The 18,026-nt window shown below is 46.6% G+C and overlaps 1 long non-coding RNA gene across 1 annotated transcript in view; it reads right to left on the reverse strand.

Annotated features, from left to right (window-relative positions):
- The window catches only part of LOC146817233 (uncharacterized), a 35,506-nt gene extending 22,780 nt beyond the window's left edge, over positions 1 to 12,726 (reverse strand). The window contains exons 1-5 of the long non-coding RNA XR_014962518.1: positions 12,695 to 12,726; positions 12,531 to 12,607; positions 12,352 to 12,427; positions 12,216 to 12,254; positions 12,057 to 12,135 (exon numbers count right to left, since the gene is read on the reverse strand). This is a non-coding gene — a long non-coding RNA (uncharacterized LOC146817233). The remainder of the gene's footprint in view (positions 1 to 12,056; positions 12,136 to 12,215; positions 12,255 to 12,351; positions 12,428 to 12,530; positions 12,608 to 12,694) is intronic.
- Between the last annotated feature and the right edge of the window lie 5,300 nt (positions 12,727 to 18,026).

An 18,026-nucleotide genomic window follows, 5' to 3' on the forward strand; every position in this document is an offset into this window, starting at 1 on the left:
AAGAACATATAAATCCCCAATTGTCGGGTTTATCACTATTATGCACATGGGTGCAATTGATGTTATCAACTTCCCTGTGGGGGTAGTCCTTGGTAGGCAAGGTGCGGTACCGGGCATGCAATCAACATATACAATTTGTTTCTCATATAATATTCTTTCATTTTGTTCTATTTTATTTCATTTACAGTGAGGCAGTACACCCTCATGTTGCGAAGTATGGGAGTGAGCATGCTGACTAAATTATGTGAGCACACGTATATGGGCTGTGGTATTTGGTTACCCTATGATACCTGTAGTAGGTTTCAAGTAGTCTCTAAATATTAAAAAGTAAAGTGCACATAAGCTAAAGGATGGTATTAAATGTATTACATTGATGATTAAACTAAATAGTAATTGGGGAACTCCCTACCTGGTTCCCCAATTACTTCCAACCCTGAAAGGGGTTCCTTATATTATTGATCCTGGAGAAATCGTCTAAGTAGTCTGGTAACTAATAGTCTATTTCATGTATCCAAGAATAATGGAGTTGTTAGAATCATTGCCCCATCCTAAAGTAAAAATAAATGGTGTTATCACTATTGGCTCTACCCTTACACCCAGTATTCAACCATTGCCTGTCTGTGGAGCATTACTTACCGGCAGTGATGTTGATCCGGAGCGATCTCCAGGACGTGGCATGTTTGCCGTGCGTGTCTGCTGCGCACTGCAGCCGACCAGATCCGGCGTTTGTTAAGTAATGTAAAACGAGGGCAGACTAAGCCAGTTATAGATCCCACTACGGCTGCCATCTTACAGTGGTCTTTAGGGAACCCCGGGGCACTAGACCCAATATTTAGGTCCTTAACAATATGTCGAGGTTTTGGGTGATGGTATAATGCCCTAATATAATTGTGTGCTACATGCTGGAGAGCTAAAGTGAGGGGCAAGTAACAACATGGTGGTGCACTACAATTTAGGGGCCGATTCCGATTCCGGACGTAAAACGTACCGACCGACATGGACCGGGAATGGAGAACGACCGACACGGACCGGCGCCGTATGACCCGTGCAGTACAACATGTGTGAATTACAACCAATACCTACGGAATTCAAGCCGTACGACCGAGCCGTAGGGAAACCAGTGATTCGCCCGGAAACGGGACGCGATTCGCTCCGACCGACATGCACCAGGAATGAACCCAACCGACACATATCCACGATGTCCAACCCGCACAGTACGATGCAGTGTGTGTAAAACCAGACCGACTCGCACAGAGCCCAAGCCGCATGACCGACACGCACAGAAAAAAGGGACCTGAAGCAAAAGAGATCTCCGTGACCGACATGTATGAAACACAGAAGAAAGTCAGCGTGCAAGACCCAGAAAAGCCCACACAAGCGAACATCAGCATCCGTCTCAGTCAGAAGGACGTCTCCTTCATGCCTAAAAAACCCAAAGGAAAAAATACAAAAAAGGACCAAACAAGCAATGACAAGGTCAATAAATATTAAAAAAAGAAACTTGGAACAAAGACACACCCACAACTCCACCTATGTAAAAGCCACAAATCACTACTAATATCCTTTGCAAATTCAAGAGAACAGTCAGCAGAGAACACCATCAGACAGCAACCACAGACACACTCACAACTCACCCCTCACACAACCTTCATACCATTAGCACCTCTCCAAAAGCACTCACACATACACCTAGCAAAACTGACACTCACCCACCCTCACTTGCACCCTCACACACATCACTCACCACCACCACCCATCACCATGCCCCCAAAGAAGAATCCAAAGTTCACAGATAGTGAGTTAGAAGTCCTGGTAGAGGAAATCATCAGAGTAAAGCCACATTTGTTTGGTACATTGGTCCAAAGGACCCCCATGTCAAAGAAAACAAAGATGTGGGCGAGGATTGTGGACAAGGTCAACGCACAAGCACCAATATTGCGCACAAAGGATGACATCCAGAAAAGCTGGTATGATGTGTGCAGGAGGGTCAAGAAGCTCATCGAGAAGGATCACGCCTTGAGTCAGCGCACTGGTGGTGGCCCTCCTGCCAAACCAGTATACTTCAGGTCCTGGGAGGCAAAGGTGCGGGACATCCTACCACCATAAAGCATTCGTGGTCTATCAGACATACCAGAGCCTGGTGAGTACACAACCAATATACTCAATATTGTGTGGCAATACACACACATCACTGTCAAGGGGACAGTGAAACCATGCACCGTTAGCAAAGCCACAGTAAACAATAGATAATCATCCCAAAATGTGTATGCTAGTCAGACAAACACAATACCTGCCATCTCATAGCGACTTGTAACTGTGTCATGACATGTACAAAACTACCAACAAATAGAGCAAGGCAGTGGCACAAATCTAAATAAACACTGTCAGACATTTTGCCACCACAAACACACTACATCACAGTGAAACTGACTGACAGGAAGGAATAGTGGGTATGCTGGTGAAGTGAGTGTATCCAAAAGCATGATGGGGTTTGTAGTCACAGATAATGCTCCCCCTCCCAATTAGCCCATCAAGACCACTCTGAACCATGCTCACATCACAGGGAGTGGAGAATAACTGACAAGATGGCTGACACTTGGTCCTGCTGTGGGGAGCACAAGGCCCTGGTAGGGGTTGTGCTCAAATCAGAAGCAGGACACCACTGCCTGACATCCTGAAAGCCAACTTGCACGCCCTGCAACGTAAGCACGTTTCATGGTGGGATGCCTGGCCAGGTGGGAAGGAGGACTGACAGCTCTGACCATACTTACCAGCATGTTTTGTCACACACACCCCTCAACACAAACTCTACACAACTCACATGGGATAATGCATTGACTCACACTGTATTGAAATATCACCAAAAGATACACCACACTGGCTTCTGCACAGGGGCTCTTTTTGGACTTGTAGCGAAACTGGGCGCTGTTGTGGGGAGCACCATGCCCTGCTGGGAGCTATGCCTCAACAAACGAACAGGACTGCACTCTCAGCCATCTTGCCATTGCTGTCACACTCCCTCACAGGGAAGCAGAATCAAAAGGAAGGAAGCATGGGCAGGCTGGGAAGGGGGGTGTAGCCAAGAGCATGATGGGAGTTGCAGTCACAGACAATCCCCACCCACCTACATGGCCCAGCAATCTCACACCGAACCATGCTCACCTCACAGGGAGTGGAAATGGACTGACAAGATGTCTGACTCGGGGCTCTGTTGTGGGGAGCACAAGGCCCTGCTGGGAACTGTGCACCAACAAACAACATCAGCCATCTTGCCATTGCTGTCACACTCCCTCACAGGGAAGCAGAGTCAAAAGGAAGGAAGCATGGGCATGCTGGGAAGGGGGATGTAGCCAAGATCATGATGGGAGTTGCAGTCACAGACAATCCCCACTGACCTACATGACCCAGCAATCTCACACTGAACCATGCTCACCTCACAGGGAGTGGAAATGGACTGATAAGATGTCTGACACTGGGCTCTGTTGTGGGGAGCACAAGGCCCTGCTGGGAAATGTGCACCAACAAACAACAGGACTGCACTCTGAGCCATCTTGCCGTTGCTGTCACACTCCCTCACAGGGAAGCAGAGTCAAAAGGAAGGAAGCATGGACATGCTGGGAGGGGGGTGTAGCCAAGAGCATGATGGGAGTTGCAGTCACAGACAATCGCCACCCACCTACATGGCCCAGCAAGCTCACACTGAACCATGCTCCCCTCCTAGGGAGTGGAAATGGACTGACAAGATGTCTGACACTGGGCTCTGTTGTGGGGAGCACTAGGCCTTCTGGGAACTGTGCACCAACAATCAACAGGACTGCACTGACTGACATCCTGAAAGTTAATCTGCACCCACTGCAATGGTGGCACGCTTCATGATGGGATAACTGGCCTGGGGGAGAAGGAGGTCTTGACTTGAAAACAAATAACACTAATGCTGGCCATACACACACCTTCTCTGATAAAACACATTGCACATGTGGTACCAGTCACTCACAAAGTAAATGCCCGGGCAAGATGGCTGACACATGTGCCTGATAAATGATGTGGCTGCAAATCACACATATGCACTGGCCAACCCAAACACGTTCACACACACAGCCATTGCAACCGTATGTTCAAACTCACTCACTGGGGATGCAGTGTCCAGGGGTGCCCCCTGGCCTAGCTGTGAAGGTGTGTCTTGCAGATGACAAGTGTGGAGATCCATATATTGTACATTGCACTAAACACACAGGAACTCATATATACATCATTGACAGGGGACATCTGACAGTGAATGGAATGGACACACCAATATAGCTGACACTGTAGCATGGTTTCATTCACACTAGGTGCTGTTGTGAGCTGCATTCCACTCCTACATCGTTCTGCAACATATGCATCCTTCACACAACGCACCGCTCACTGTCATAGACACTGTAGACACAGGGTCTAACCTGGCCTGCATTGGAGGAGACATGCTACTCACAGCAGCAAAACTGCAACACACACAACACTGGCTATCACTGTCATGAGCATGGAAAAGCCAGAGAGCTGCTTTGCTCAATCCATATCACCATGGAGATCATTGGCAAGTTAAATCACTTCTGCACATACAAAACTCAGCACCAGCCTCATTAGCTATGGTGACATTATCACTTGTATGAAATGAGATGGGAACTAGGAACACAGGAAAAATAACTTTCTCCCAAGAGATCACAGGCATACCGGACTGTGACCATGTTGTACCAACACACCAATGTGACGCACACAGACTAGCAAAAACTGCTACCAGACATGACCCAATCTTACAATATATCCTAAGTGGAATTGCACGTATGTCCTCGTTAAAGGTCAAATGTGTACAGGGATGACACACCTGTGTCAGCCGCGTGATGGCCCTTGAGTAGCAATGGCCATGTACAGTCAAATCTATACATGAGCTGGTCATGCACACACTTCGACATGCACATTGAAATGCTTCATGTTGGCTGGACAATGTGCTACAACAATATCAATCTCAGTCCGTGACAACTTTGGAAATGCATCCTGACGTACAGTTGCAAATGTCATGTATGTGAACCATTGATGCCTGTACAAACATAACATACATTGTGTGTCTCTTCCAAACACAGGTGGTGCTGGGGACACAGCAGCAAACGAAGAGGAGTCCCTGTCCCAGACTCCAGTGGACCCTCAGCTCTCTGTTGTGGATCAGTCTCTGTCCTCTTCGGATGACGAAGAACAACCTGGCACCTCCGGTGTGAGTCATCATGCAGCACCAGCAGCACAAACATCTGCACTCCCTGCACCCACGCCTCTAACATCTGGCAACAGACAGAGCACCCCCGCCAACACAGACAGACCAAGGACACAGAATTCCAACAGTACAGGGACACAGGCCACCCAGGAAGCTACGGACAACATTACCAGTAACAACACCCAAGGGAGCCCAGGGTCACCTGTGCGTGCCACCGCAGGTCCTGCCTGTGTGGCTAGGGGTGGTGGGAGGGGTGGGAGGCAGAGGTCACGGCTTGCAGAGGGGTCTGGACCACATGATGACGCCCAACTGGCACGCATCATAGGTGCGTACCAGGATAGCACAGGAGGATTCGGCCAGGTAGTGGGGATCCTCAAGGACATTCAACAGGAGCAGGCTGCCCATCATGCTCGCATGGAGTCCAAGTGGGATGAACTTACTGCAGTGCATATGGGAATACTGACATGCCTCCTCCAGATAAGCACCAACATGTCCACACCTCCCTGTGTTCCCACAACATCTGTTGCCGCTAGATCTGCTAATGCGACAGGGAGGGAGGATGACTCTGGTGGAGAGTCCTCTGCACCGTAGACACCTGCACCTGAGGATCACACCCAGAAGAAGAAGAGGGGTCGTGCAAAGAAGAACAAGTGAGACGCAGATGGCCATGCACATCCCCCAGGGACACAAAACCTGTTCTGGAAAATGTTCTTTCTGTGCAAACCGTTCACCTTGTTGTATATTACCCAACTCGCTAACATGACATGGAGGGTTTATGTTGGTCTAATGGAGCAGATGACTGTGGACTTTACTCTGGACATTTCAGCTACCAACACTTCCAACTCATCTGTGAACTTTGGATTCAAAACCCAATGTACAGCACCCACCATCCTGTGCACTATCCTCACAAATGTTTGTAAATAAACTCACTATTACACTATACTTGCCTCTGTTGTGATTCCAACTTGGTATGTGTCATGGAGATGATGATCTGCTAAAGAACACAGTGCATGCTAACTACTACAGCAATGTGATCACCGTTATGTGAGTCATGGTGATGTGACACATGTGAGGGAGACACACCACTAGACCACCACAACACATACTCACCATGGCCATGTAACTCATCGCTTACAATGATGTTGACCAGAAATACAGTGGAATGCACAGACACCACACCTATCCACATTCAGTGGTAACAAGCCCACAGGTGAGGTAATCAAATGTCAGTCAGATGTGGGAAGACAAACAATGCACATAACAAAGTGTAGCACAGGTTCATTACACATCAGCAACATGTTTATTACACAACAGTTGCAAGGTAATTCTACGTGACAGTGGACACACGGTCACCATGTGTTGAAGCATTGAAGTCCAGGGGTGTGTGGTACATCACTTGATGGGAATCGACAACTTCCACCCTGGGATTGGATTCTGGGTCTTGGGGGTCAGAGTTGACCAAACAACAGGCAAAGTACCCTGGGAAGGACGGACATAAGACACAGTCAAAAGCACAGCAGAACAGGATAGAAATGCAATACACATGCAAAAAACATGTCACAAGAAACCTACACAGAAACAAGTTAGCATGTTGACACTATTGTGGAGTACAGACTACCTGAAAGGACACATCACTGCACGCAACCAGTCAAGTAGCACACAGACACACTCAAACAGCAACCGAGCATCACCAACACATTTCAGGCTAACTCAATACATTGAAATAACAACCCTTTAAACTCACATTCAGGTGAAGAAGTTGTTGATGAGCTGTGTGCGGACGTCACCCTCATGATCATCATCACTGGCATCGTGGCCCAGGCCTGGATCCTCCACAGGTGGCGGATGTAGGTCATCGTCATCCTGTATGAGAGGCAACTTCTTCCGCACTGCCATGTTGTGTAGCATGCAGCATTCAATGATAATTTTGCACACCTTTGCAGGGTCATATGGGAGGGCCCCTCCGGTCTTCTCCAGGCAGCGGAAGCAGCTTTTCAGAACAAATGTCTGCTCGATCACCCTCCTAGTCCGACAATGTGTCTCATTGTAGCGGATCTCGGCTGGTGTCACAGGGTTCCTGAGGGGTGTCAGCAACCACGGCATGTTGGGGTATCTGGAGTCACCTACATACAAACAATTGAACAATTAGTTGAGTTATGAAAGAGGGTGGAATACAACATTGCCAAACACACACAATGGTAAACAGTCCGTACACACCAACAAGCCAGGCACCCTGGTTTGGCATCTGTGACATCATCATTGCAATACGACTACTCCTCATGATGTAGGCATCGTGCACAGAACCGGGGAAACGTGCACACACATGTGTGATACACATGTTCGCTAGACATACCACCAGAGCATTGATGAAGTGGAAATGTGTCCTGTTCCGGTATGTCTGCTCATGTGCCCGTGGTGGTACCAGGGCCACATGTGTACCATCAATAGATCCGATGACGTTCGGCATCCTCCCCAGTGTATAAAAAGCAGTCTTTATGTCAGTGAGTTGACCTGGGCTAGGAAACTTGATGTACAGGTCAAGGAAATGCAACATCCCCTCTAAGACATCGCGAAGCACACGACTGAACATAGTTTGCGACATACCACCAGCGGTAGCCACAGTGTACTGGAAGGTACCGGTAGCAAAGAAGTGTAGGGCTGCCATCACCTTCACCTCTGGGGTCAGTGCTGTAGGGTATGTCCGGCCAGGTAGCAGATGTGGCGCCAACTGCTCCGCCAACTCCTCAATCAGTGGCCTGGTGAAGCGGTACCGCCGGATGCGGTCGCGTTCCAGCATGGTTTCAAAGTCTGGGAACTGTCTATGGACAGCTGGTGCCCTGCAGTACAGAGATGTGTTGGAAGTTGGCCTGATATATGCTGTCCACTAATTATAGTGTGCACCTTGTATCAGTCCAAACAACCCCTTATGGTGAATAGGTTAAAGACAAGTTTTATTGAAAGCTATCCTAGTGGTAGCTATGGAGAGCAGCCTTCAGGCTAAGTCTTGAAGGAATGTAAAGCAGCTTGTTTTACCAGTCTATAATCTCTTGAATGATCAAATGAAAGGACAACCACACCAGGTATATATTTAAAATATATGTATTTAAGATAAAACACACCCCTCTAGTCTCTTTATGAGACTGGAGTTCGAAGTACTTAATTTACAAGTTAGCAATCAACAGTAATAGCACAAATACACGTTTGGCCCTAGGGGCGTACCAAACCATATACCAATAAAGTGGTATAAGAACCACGACTGAACTAGACACAAGGCCTAGAGCCTGTAGAATCACTGGGACCCCAAGGAACCACCCAAGGAAGTGACACAGGGGACCCACGGGGACTGTGTGCAGTGTGTAAACACAACCGAGGGTTCCCGTTAGCTTCTATGGGCAATGTCATTTTTGGAAAATTAAAGATTAGGGACACTTATAACCGAGTTAGGACCAAACCCTTTTGGACTTAGGAAGTTCTAGGGCTAGCACCCATGGGAGCACCGGAGAACTCGTGTTTCCTCACCTAGGGACGCCGAGTGCATAGGTGTCTTTTGGTGTCGGGTCGCGTCGTCGATTTCAATGGAAGCTGGCGAAGAGCTGCTGCTGCCGTGAAGATCCAAGCCTGGATCTAGGATGGAAGGAACCTGAAAGCAGAGGGGACAGAGTCTGGGTCACTTGCCAGTGACCGAGGGCAGGATGGATCAATGCCCACAGATGTCGGGTGCTTCAGGTGAGTTGACAGGTGCCTTGACTCTTCAGCCACGAGGTCCAGGAGGTGCTGATGACAACCAGGAGCTGGATTCGAGCTGTCCCACAAAATCTGTTGAGTGCTGCGGTGTCGGGCGACCAGATTGGACCCAAAAAGCCTTGGCAAGAGCAAGTTACTGGAAATCAGAGAAAGGACTGTGGTGCAGACCAGCAAGGTCTGACGGACTCACCCAGCAAGGGGGAGTTGCCTTCGTGAGGACATACTAGCCAACTGATCTCGAAGGAGCATCGAGCGGTCGCACTTGAAACTGGCCAACGGGTCAATTGTGGAGTGGAGGCCAGAAATCTTCAGTGCAGGAGGTGCTCAAGGCTGGGGCTACTCGGAGCCCAAAGCACCACTTCAAGGAAGACCAGGAAGATAGTGCTGCTGCAAAGGTTCACGGTGTCCAGGGGTCATGGGCCTCAGCTTTGCTGTGGACTTAGGGTAGCCTCAGAAAAGTCTGGAAATCCACCTCTGGTGATGCAAAGACTTTGGCGTCCGGCAGGAGCTTCAGCGATGCAGACCGGTCAGTTGCTTCTTTGGTGCCTGCCAAGCAGGCGAGTCACTCCTTGACCCCAAGGGAGATTTCTTCAGTCTTCTTGTCAAAGTAGAACATCGGAGGTCCAGGATATATGTTGCAGAGTTTTGTCCAGGGTAATCTAAAGTCGCAAGGACTGGGTTTCCATATTTATACTAAGTTTGGGGGTTGGACATACTCTAGGGACCCACCTATGGAAGGGTTTGGAAAGAGGGGTGGTTACACCCATTTCCTTTGTCCAGTTTTGCACAAGAGCAGGGGCAGGTAGCCCGGGCAACCGGTTTGAACTGGACTATGCACAGGGACACCAAGTGTGCCCCCAGTGCAAGACTTCAAAGCACCAGAGAGTGCTCCCACCCAGCCCCAATACACAACTGCTTGTCTGGGGAGGTGGTTACACCTCCCTGGGACAGGAAACCTGTTGCCCAGGCCTCCCCTGATGGAGTTTCGGTCAGCAGCAGGAGGCCAGACCCGTGTCTGTGGCAGAGGCATCCATTTTGTGATGCCAGGGCTTTTGAAACTCCTACCGGGATAGAGCAGTGTGAACATGCCTCTCCCTCTAGAAGGGTGGAATGCTACCCCTGCCTCCAGAACTGGCAGGGGGGGTAGTATTCCTAAGCGTTTGACACCAAACACAACATGTTTCCGTGCAGCCATCCCAAAGTTAGCATTTACCGCAAAGTTATAATGCACTTAAGAGTATATGGTCAGGCTGCACCACAAAGCATCAGAGGAGGTACTCCGAATGCTACAGAGGGGCTCTGCTCATGCAGAGGCCCCCTCTCACATAAAAACCAAGCACTCTGCCTTCAGGATTGTTAAGGCCTGCCATAGGAGTGACATATAGGTTTTATATGTGCGTGCAATGATAGTGATATAGGTAGCCTATACCACAGTAAGGGGTGCAAGCACCACCTTACCCAGGTTGCAGTAGAAGACCTGTGGTGCCATTTTGGAGTGCTTCCCAGGGGTGGCATAATACATGCTTCAGCCCCTGGTAGGCCTCTGAGGTACCTATGCCCTAGTTACATAGTATACCATATACTAGGGGCTTATAAGGTACTCCAGAATCCAATTAGATATGTACCTAATGTACATGCAAACCATTTTAGAGAGGAAGCAGCTAGGCTGGGGTCCTGATTAGCAGGGCCACAGCCAGACTAAGGTCGAAAACAGTGAAACACCAGCAAAAAGTGGGGGTACCCATGTGAAGCAGATCCTACTCTCCTACAAGATGAACAAAGGAAGTTTGTCGATTCATCCACCCATGTGGCTGTGACCAAGCATAATATCACATGATACATCATGAAAATACACAATGTACTGAGGTGTGTGCTGTTGGGTATGGACACATATGTCACCTACATGCCCATCATCTCACATCTCAAGTCCACATGTCAACATAAGTTCCATGTAGTGCAATGGCAAATCATTAGACTGTGTCACAGTACCTATGTACTGCTGTCACGTTCCAAACACACACCACAGTGACAAGTGAAGACTGATGTCTCCCAGGCATCACAGCTCTTTGACAGGCAGATACCCAGGGTCCCTGTATTGCTACATGGACACTGGCATGACATGGCGTATCATGTACACGCCACAAAACAACCATGAGTCCCACAGGTAGTGCCCCCTGTTGTCTCTGCAGGCCATACATGGACGTCTCTGAGACACACACACAACATCAATGTTGATGCACAAACCACATGGATGTGGAGACTGTCTCCCATTGGGCACATGGGATCAGACACATCTGAGACACAACATGCACACAGACTGTGGGTGTACATCAGAATTGTTGCTATGGGTCTCACTGTGACGCACATACCATCCCACCCAGGACTCAGGGTGTATGTGACATGTCATAAACATATCCAACCTGCAACACTGTCCATGACTCATGCCCAAAACTGTACAGTTGCACATCACAGCAGAGGTAATGTGCACAACAAAGGATTCTGTCCCCATGAACCCCTGCACAGCGTGGGAGTGGCTGCACCAAAGTGCCATACAACAAACCAAATGTTGCCCCCCTACACACACAGGTAATGCAGCCTTACATGCCATGGGATACAGTGTAATTCTTATTTCACCATGATTTTAGTGACTTCTCAAAGACTTCAAAACATATATCAAAAATAAAGCTGTGAACGCATAAAAGCTATTACAAACACATTCTTTACGCACGTCATTCATTCAAATCTTTCAAATCTTACATTCATTACCCATATCACACTGCACAGTCCAGAACAGACATACTTTCAACTTTCAAGAAAACATCAAATAACCACTTCTAAAAATACTCTAAACGTGGCCGTAGAAAAGTTTTTAACAAAGTAAACAAAGTACAATGTTTTTCAATTATGTTTTGAGATTCATATGGCCGGAAAAACAATAGGTTGACGCATTTCAAGCCCCTTCCACTATTGGGGCTCTCATCAGGACCTGTAGGCTAAAGCACAGAAAAGCCTTTTTAGTACTACTAGTTATCCACAGACCCCAAATGCAACAATTAATCTCCAGATTATGTACCTTTGTCTGACGACGGATTGATCATCCAATCTGAAACCTTTTTGATGTCTTAAACTCTGTAAGAATACAACCACAGAAACTACATCAGGACTAGCCTTAATTCTTCAGTCAAACTGTTATCTCACATTCATTTTGGTGTTATTTATATTATATGCTTACATTGTATATATCTTCTTAGCGTTGAAATGTGGCTTTTATCTGAAATGGGGAAACAAGGGTAATCGTCAACATCTGTGTTGTTTCACTCTAAAACACATTATTAGTTCGTGCTGCACGTTGTTTAGCTGACACTTACTTAAATTGCCATTCTTGTAAGCTTACTTCGTTGTGTTCGATCAACCGTTCACAATGAAGGGAAGACTGTATTTCAACTGAAACCAGAAAAATAAATAAAAAGGGGGATGAGAGCCCATTTCTTTTTGTGGCGTCTGAATAGGATGTGATCCAACTTCGAAAGATAGAAGGGGAGCATACCTTAATTATGAAGGCAGAAAATATCACTCTTCTGGCTTTGCGCGCAGTTTTTTGCGTTTGCAGTTGCTTTTCAATTCCTGAAAAAAGTTTAAGAGACGTGCTCAGTCTTCTAACTTTATCTAAAAGCCGAAGCAAATAGTTAATGTACAGCGGATTTCAAATACCTGAGTTCTGCTTTCTTCTCACATTGAACCCGGAAGTGCCTTGCGTCGCAATTGCACGTATACTCGCGTGTGATTTAAACTGCTACGTCATGTTGTTTGCTTCATGGGAGTTGTAGTTAATTATACATATTTTCAATCGGAGAGATGTATTATGATTGAATATTTTATGCTTCATTCCCGTATTTTTGCAATCAGTGCTCATAAGGTAATTTATCGAACAGAAATGCAAAAACGTCCAGTGCGAGTGAAACTTTATTGTCATCTTCTATTACTTCCAGGGAGTTGTAGTTTAAATGTTTACTTCTCTTGTCCTCCTTCATTTGGTCTAATACAAAATAATCATTTAATAGTATAGATGTTATTTCTATTTGGCAATCAAATATAGGTGAATTTTATACAAAGCACGAAGCAGCGTAAAAAATGAGAAAAAACTTTATTGTTCCGTGTAGGTACTTTGTTGAATGATCTCCTTGTTCCTGCCACAGAACATATTTGTGGGAATGGGAGTCTTGTCAATATTCTCTGCCATTATACTTGTTTGTAAAGTTAATACAACAGAGATTATCCCAAATTGTAGAGTTCAGAAAGTTTGTTGAGGCCATTAATGGCTGTGTTAAATTTTACTATTTACATAGCTTCTCTCCTTGACAGTTTGGTCTTTAGAAGTGGTTATTTGATGTTTTCTTGAAAGTTGAAAGTATGTCTGTTCTGGACTGTGCAGTGTGATATGGGTAATGAATGTAAGATTTGAAAGATTTGAATAAATGACGTGCGTAAAGAATGTGTTTGTAATAGCTTTTATGTGTTCACAGCTTTATTTTTGATATATGTTTTGAAGTCTTTGAGAAGTCACTAAAATCATGGTGAAATAAGAATTGTCTAAATTGATTGATTAAATTGACGGAAAAAGTGGTCAAAAGGTTTGTGTTGTTTTCTTTCAATATGTCCTGTCGCAAATAGGTGCGAATAGAAAAATATACATCAGTACTGGTATTCTTGATGGTATTTATGTTACAGGCTTGGCCTCACTGATATAAGCCTAAACCCAGTTTTTTGCTTAATGGGATACAGTGTGGCACATGCTGTGGTGTGGTAGGTGTGCACCTGAGGCCCTTGCAAGTAATTGTGTGTGGAATCCGTTAACAAGTCACACCAATGTGAACCGATGCGGGTGAATTCTACAGAGATGCATCGCACAGTTGTGGACCGAACCGTGCGCACGCCTTGGCCAGTGACTACAATGTGAACCGACGCGGGTAAATTTTATGCATAAGCGTCGTGCAGGCATGGACCGAGCCATGCGCACGCCTTGGCCAGTGACTGCAATGTGAACCGACGCGGTTGACTTTTATGCATACTCATCGTTCAGGCATGGACTGAGCCGTGCGCACGCATAGTCCATTGAATCGTATGGAGACGGGTGGTGTGGATTTTCAAACTACGCGTTGTACAATTAGTTGACCGAGCCGTGCACAATCCTTGGCTATGGACAGTCATGGAGACGGACGCGGATTCAAAACTTGTACGAGTCGTGAGCTGGAAATTCAGTTGGCTGCCTACAACAATGTTGCAATTCCTAGGGTTATATCAATCAAAGGGAGGGAAATAGAAGAGGCTGTGGTCCATTCGGCTTCCAGCTAATATAGTAATAATCAAAGAGAATGGATCACTTGTAGCTGGCACCAGGGTTTGGATCGTTGTTTCCGATATTCGGTAAAAAACCCTCATTCACGTAAGATAATTCGTGGGCGGTATATCTTGGTTCTCCGCCTTGATATTTAGATACGTGACAGCATCATCATAGGGTTTTTCCCATGCTTCCTCCAACCCGGAGGGAACCACTGGACGATCCAGTAGTGATCAGGGAAAAAAATACAAAAAAAGGGGGTGAGAAGTGCTCAGGTGTTGTGATTAAAAAATTCCTCTAGCTGCCTATATATAATTTTATTCTGTTAGGTGCAGGGAAGAGAAGGATAAAAATAGCTAGTTGCAGAAAGGACATATTATGAATCCGCTGCAGTTGTGGTCTGAGTGGTTGGTCGACATGTTTCAGCCCCTAATGTGCCCAGAGGGGTCGGGGGGCTTTCTTCAGGACCTCAGGTGAAAGTGAAGTAAAGATTGAATAGTATTCAATGACAGATGGAAGTTCTAGTCTTAATTTCAGGAACTTCTTGAAGGTAAATACCTAGGTTTTGGGGGGGGAGGGAGGTAGACAAACGTCCTTAGTTAATGCTGGGAGGACGAAGTTGTTGGGTAGTCTGGCTGCAAACACAATACATAAGCAAATATAAATGGCAAATCTTTTGATACATATTGGTATACATCTTTTAGCAGCAAGTGGAGAAACGAACCGTCTTGAATTGCAGACAGTTGAATGGAAAATAAAATAAAATAATAAAGAGTGTAGGTTAAAAAATTATTAGTGTGGTTAAAAATAGCACAGAAAAAATTGGGAACATAGGTGTTCAATCGGTAAAGCCAGGTGTTACTATAGGTAAGTAGTAGTGTTGTTAGTTATACCATTAGTTGTCCCTAGGTAGTAATAAAATAATGATATAAACCCCAGGTCGTGGTTGAGCAATTCCTAGGGTGTCATGAAGGTGACATTTTGAAAGATGCGGAAGACGTGTACGAGTCGTACAATTCCATGGATTGGCCAGATTCATAGGATGTTGGACCTATCACTTAGGACACATTGCACAGATTCTGCCTCTGCAGCACAGATATAAGGCTGGCTGGCCCCCAAGGAGCTCACTTGCCTGCACTACATGCTACTGGACCACATCTCTGCTACCACTGCTGCTATCTCTGCATCCTCTGGCTACTGCTATGGCACGTACTCTGGAGAGAGCCCCAGCCTTCATAGAGGAGGAGAACCAGGCCCTGCTGGACGGGCTCCTTCCACAGTACTGCAAGCTGTATGGGAAACCAGGGAGCAGATGAGTGTGCAGTCCACTGCCTTCATAATTGTGCATGTTGTCTGACTAGCAGTACTAGCAGTGTGTACACCAGTGGCAAGCATACTCAGTGAGTACTTTCAACCCCCAAAGTGTGTAGGTACATGTGATGAACAGGTGTTCTGCAGCAAAAGTGCATTTGTGCAAGCTTTAACTTCCCAGGCAATGTTACCATGTCAGACATGCAGGGCAATTGTCAATTTCCATGGGTGCACTACCTGTGTACCTCATTTACCTTTGTGATGACTACATGTATATCCAACTGTGTGCAGCCCAAACATGTGGCATGTGTGGTAATGGCCTTTTCACTTTATCATCCTCACAGGTTGATGCCCACCAGGAGAACAAGATCTGGCTGGCCATCGCCCGGGCAGTTAGTGGGGGTCTACAAGCGCCGAATCCGCAACTGCCAGAAGAGGTGGCAGGACCTTCAGAGCTGGACCCGGAGGATCGCAAGGGTCCAGCTGAAGCTGCCGCCTCCTCGCAGGAGGGGTTGACACCGGACCCTGACCCCCCACATGCTCAGGATTCTGGCGGTGGTCTTCCCGGACCTGGATGGCCAGCTGAAGGACAGACAGCAGCAAGGAGGGGGTAAGTCCATGCCTAATCTGTGAACTATGTCTGACATGCTATTTGCAGTCTTTTGGCCTGGTTTCACTTCCACATTATGTCAGTCTTGTAGTACAGGACTCATGTCCCTCAATTGTGTAATGCACCCTCCTCATCTGATCTACAGGTGTGGCCCCTACAGTCTGTGACTTGTTTCACTTGGGCACTGTGTCCCTGCAGTCAGCTATGCTTAAGGTTCCGGACAGCATCTGCTACCGGGACTCTGTTGTGTGCCTTGTGGGTGGGTCAATTGTTTACACAATGCCTGAGATCTGACATGTGATCTGTGTGTGCCTTTGATATGTGTTCCGATTGCTGGTTTGACTCGCCACATGTGCCTGGGGTATTTCAAACACACCCATGCAGCAGGTGACTCCAATTTTGGGGCCTCAGGAGTATGTATATCAAGTGTGTCACACTTGCTTAGCCACCTGCCTACTGTCCAGGGCTATAAACTGTTTCACATAGACCTGGGCAGTCATGCCTACTCCAGGGCATTTAAAAACACTCTGTACTCCCACTCCCGTGTATCAGCTTACAGATTGTGCTTAGTGACATGTGCCTTCAGGTGTCTGACTCTGTGTCATTGTGGTGTGGCTTCCTTTTCAGGACAACTGGGGTGTTCATGAGTTTGAGGGTCAGCAGGACATCTGAGATGTGACTATAGGACAAGACCTGTGTGACATATAGGTGTGTGATCACTTGAAAGTGCACAATGGTGTATGCAACTGTGAAGTTCAGACAGCTGTGTTTCATACACAGCAGACTGTGAGGTGCTCATGTTCAAGGAGTTGTGTTCGCAGTCACTCATATGTCTGATTTGTATGCTGTAGGGTCATCAGAGTCCGGAATATGTTGTTTGCAGGGGATGGACAAGTGCACTTGTCAGCTGCAGAGTTTGCTTTACCCATGACCTATGATTGTGACACAGTGCAGACTGTTGGAGTCTGGATGCCCTGCCCCTGTGACAAGAGACAGTGATGACTGACTTTACAGGCATGCCTGTGCCATGGCATTTAACTTGCTATAAGGGATCCTGCATTGGAGTCAAATGTGCTCCATGCACCCCATTGTGGCATTGACTATCAGGACATGAAAACATCATTGTGGGCCCGATTCACAGAACTAACTTAAGACAAGATCCTAAACTTACTACCATTTTGGTATTCACAGAAGGCACTTACTCATTTTGGTATTCACAGAAGGATTTTTCTCAGTTTAGGAGTAGCAAAGTTAGGACTCCTAACTTTACTATTCCTAAACTGAGACAAATCCTAACTTTAAGACTTTCGGTATTCACAGAAGGCATTTAGGAGTCCTAAAGTTAGGACTACTAACTTCTGTGAATACCGAAATGAGTAAGTGCCTTCTGTGAATACCAAAATGAGTAAGTGCCTTCTGTGAATACCAAAATGGTAGTAAGTTTAGGATTTTGTCTTAAGTTAGTTCTGTGAATCGGGCCCCATGTGTGGTGCTGGAATGCATCACAAGCATGTGAAATGAGAATCTGGCCATCCCTTCTTCCTGACACCTGTACAGAGTCAGTGGCAAGAGATGTGATGTGTGTATAGTGACAAACTTCTACATGTTCACTTGCATGTCCAACAACTGTGTGGGTAGTGTATGTCTGCACATTGGGGTATTAGCATCCAACATGCAACAGACATATGGGTGCAAGTCCAGGAGGGATATGAGTTCCATGGTTGATGGTCAGACTGACAATTGGCTTATTCAAAACAGTGTGAGCACTTTGAGCAGTGTTCAGA

Source organism: Triturus cristatus, chromosome 6 (genome assembly GCF_964204655.1).
Source record: "Triturus cristatus chromosome 6, aTriCri1.1, whole genome shotgun sequence".
Classification (NCBI taxonomy): domain Eukaryota; kingdom Metazoa; phylum Chordata; class Amphibia; order Caudata; family Salamandridae; genus Triturus; species Triturus cristatus.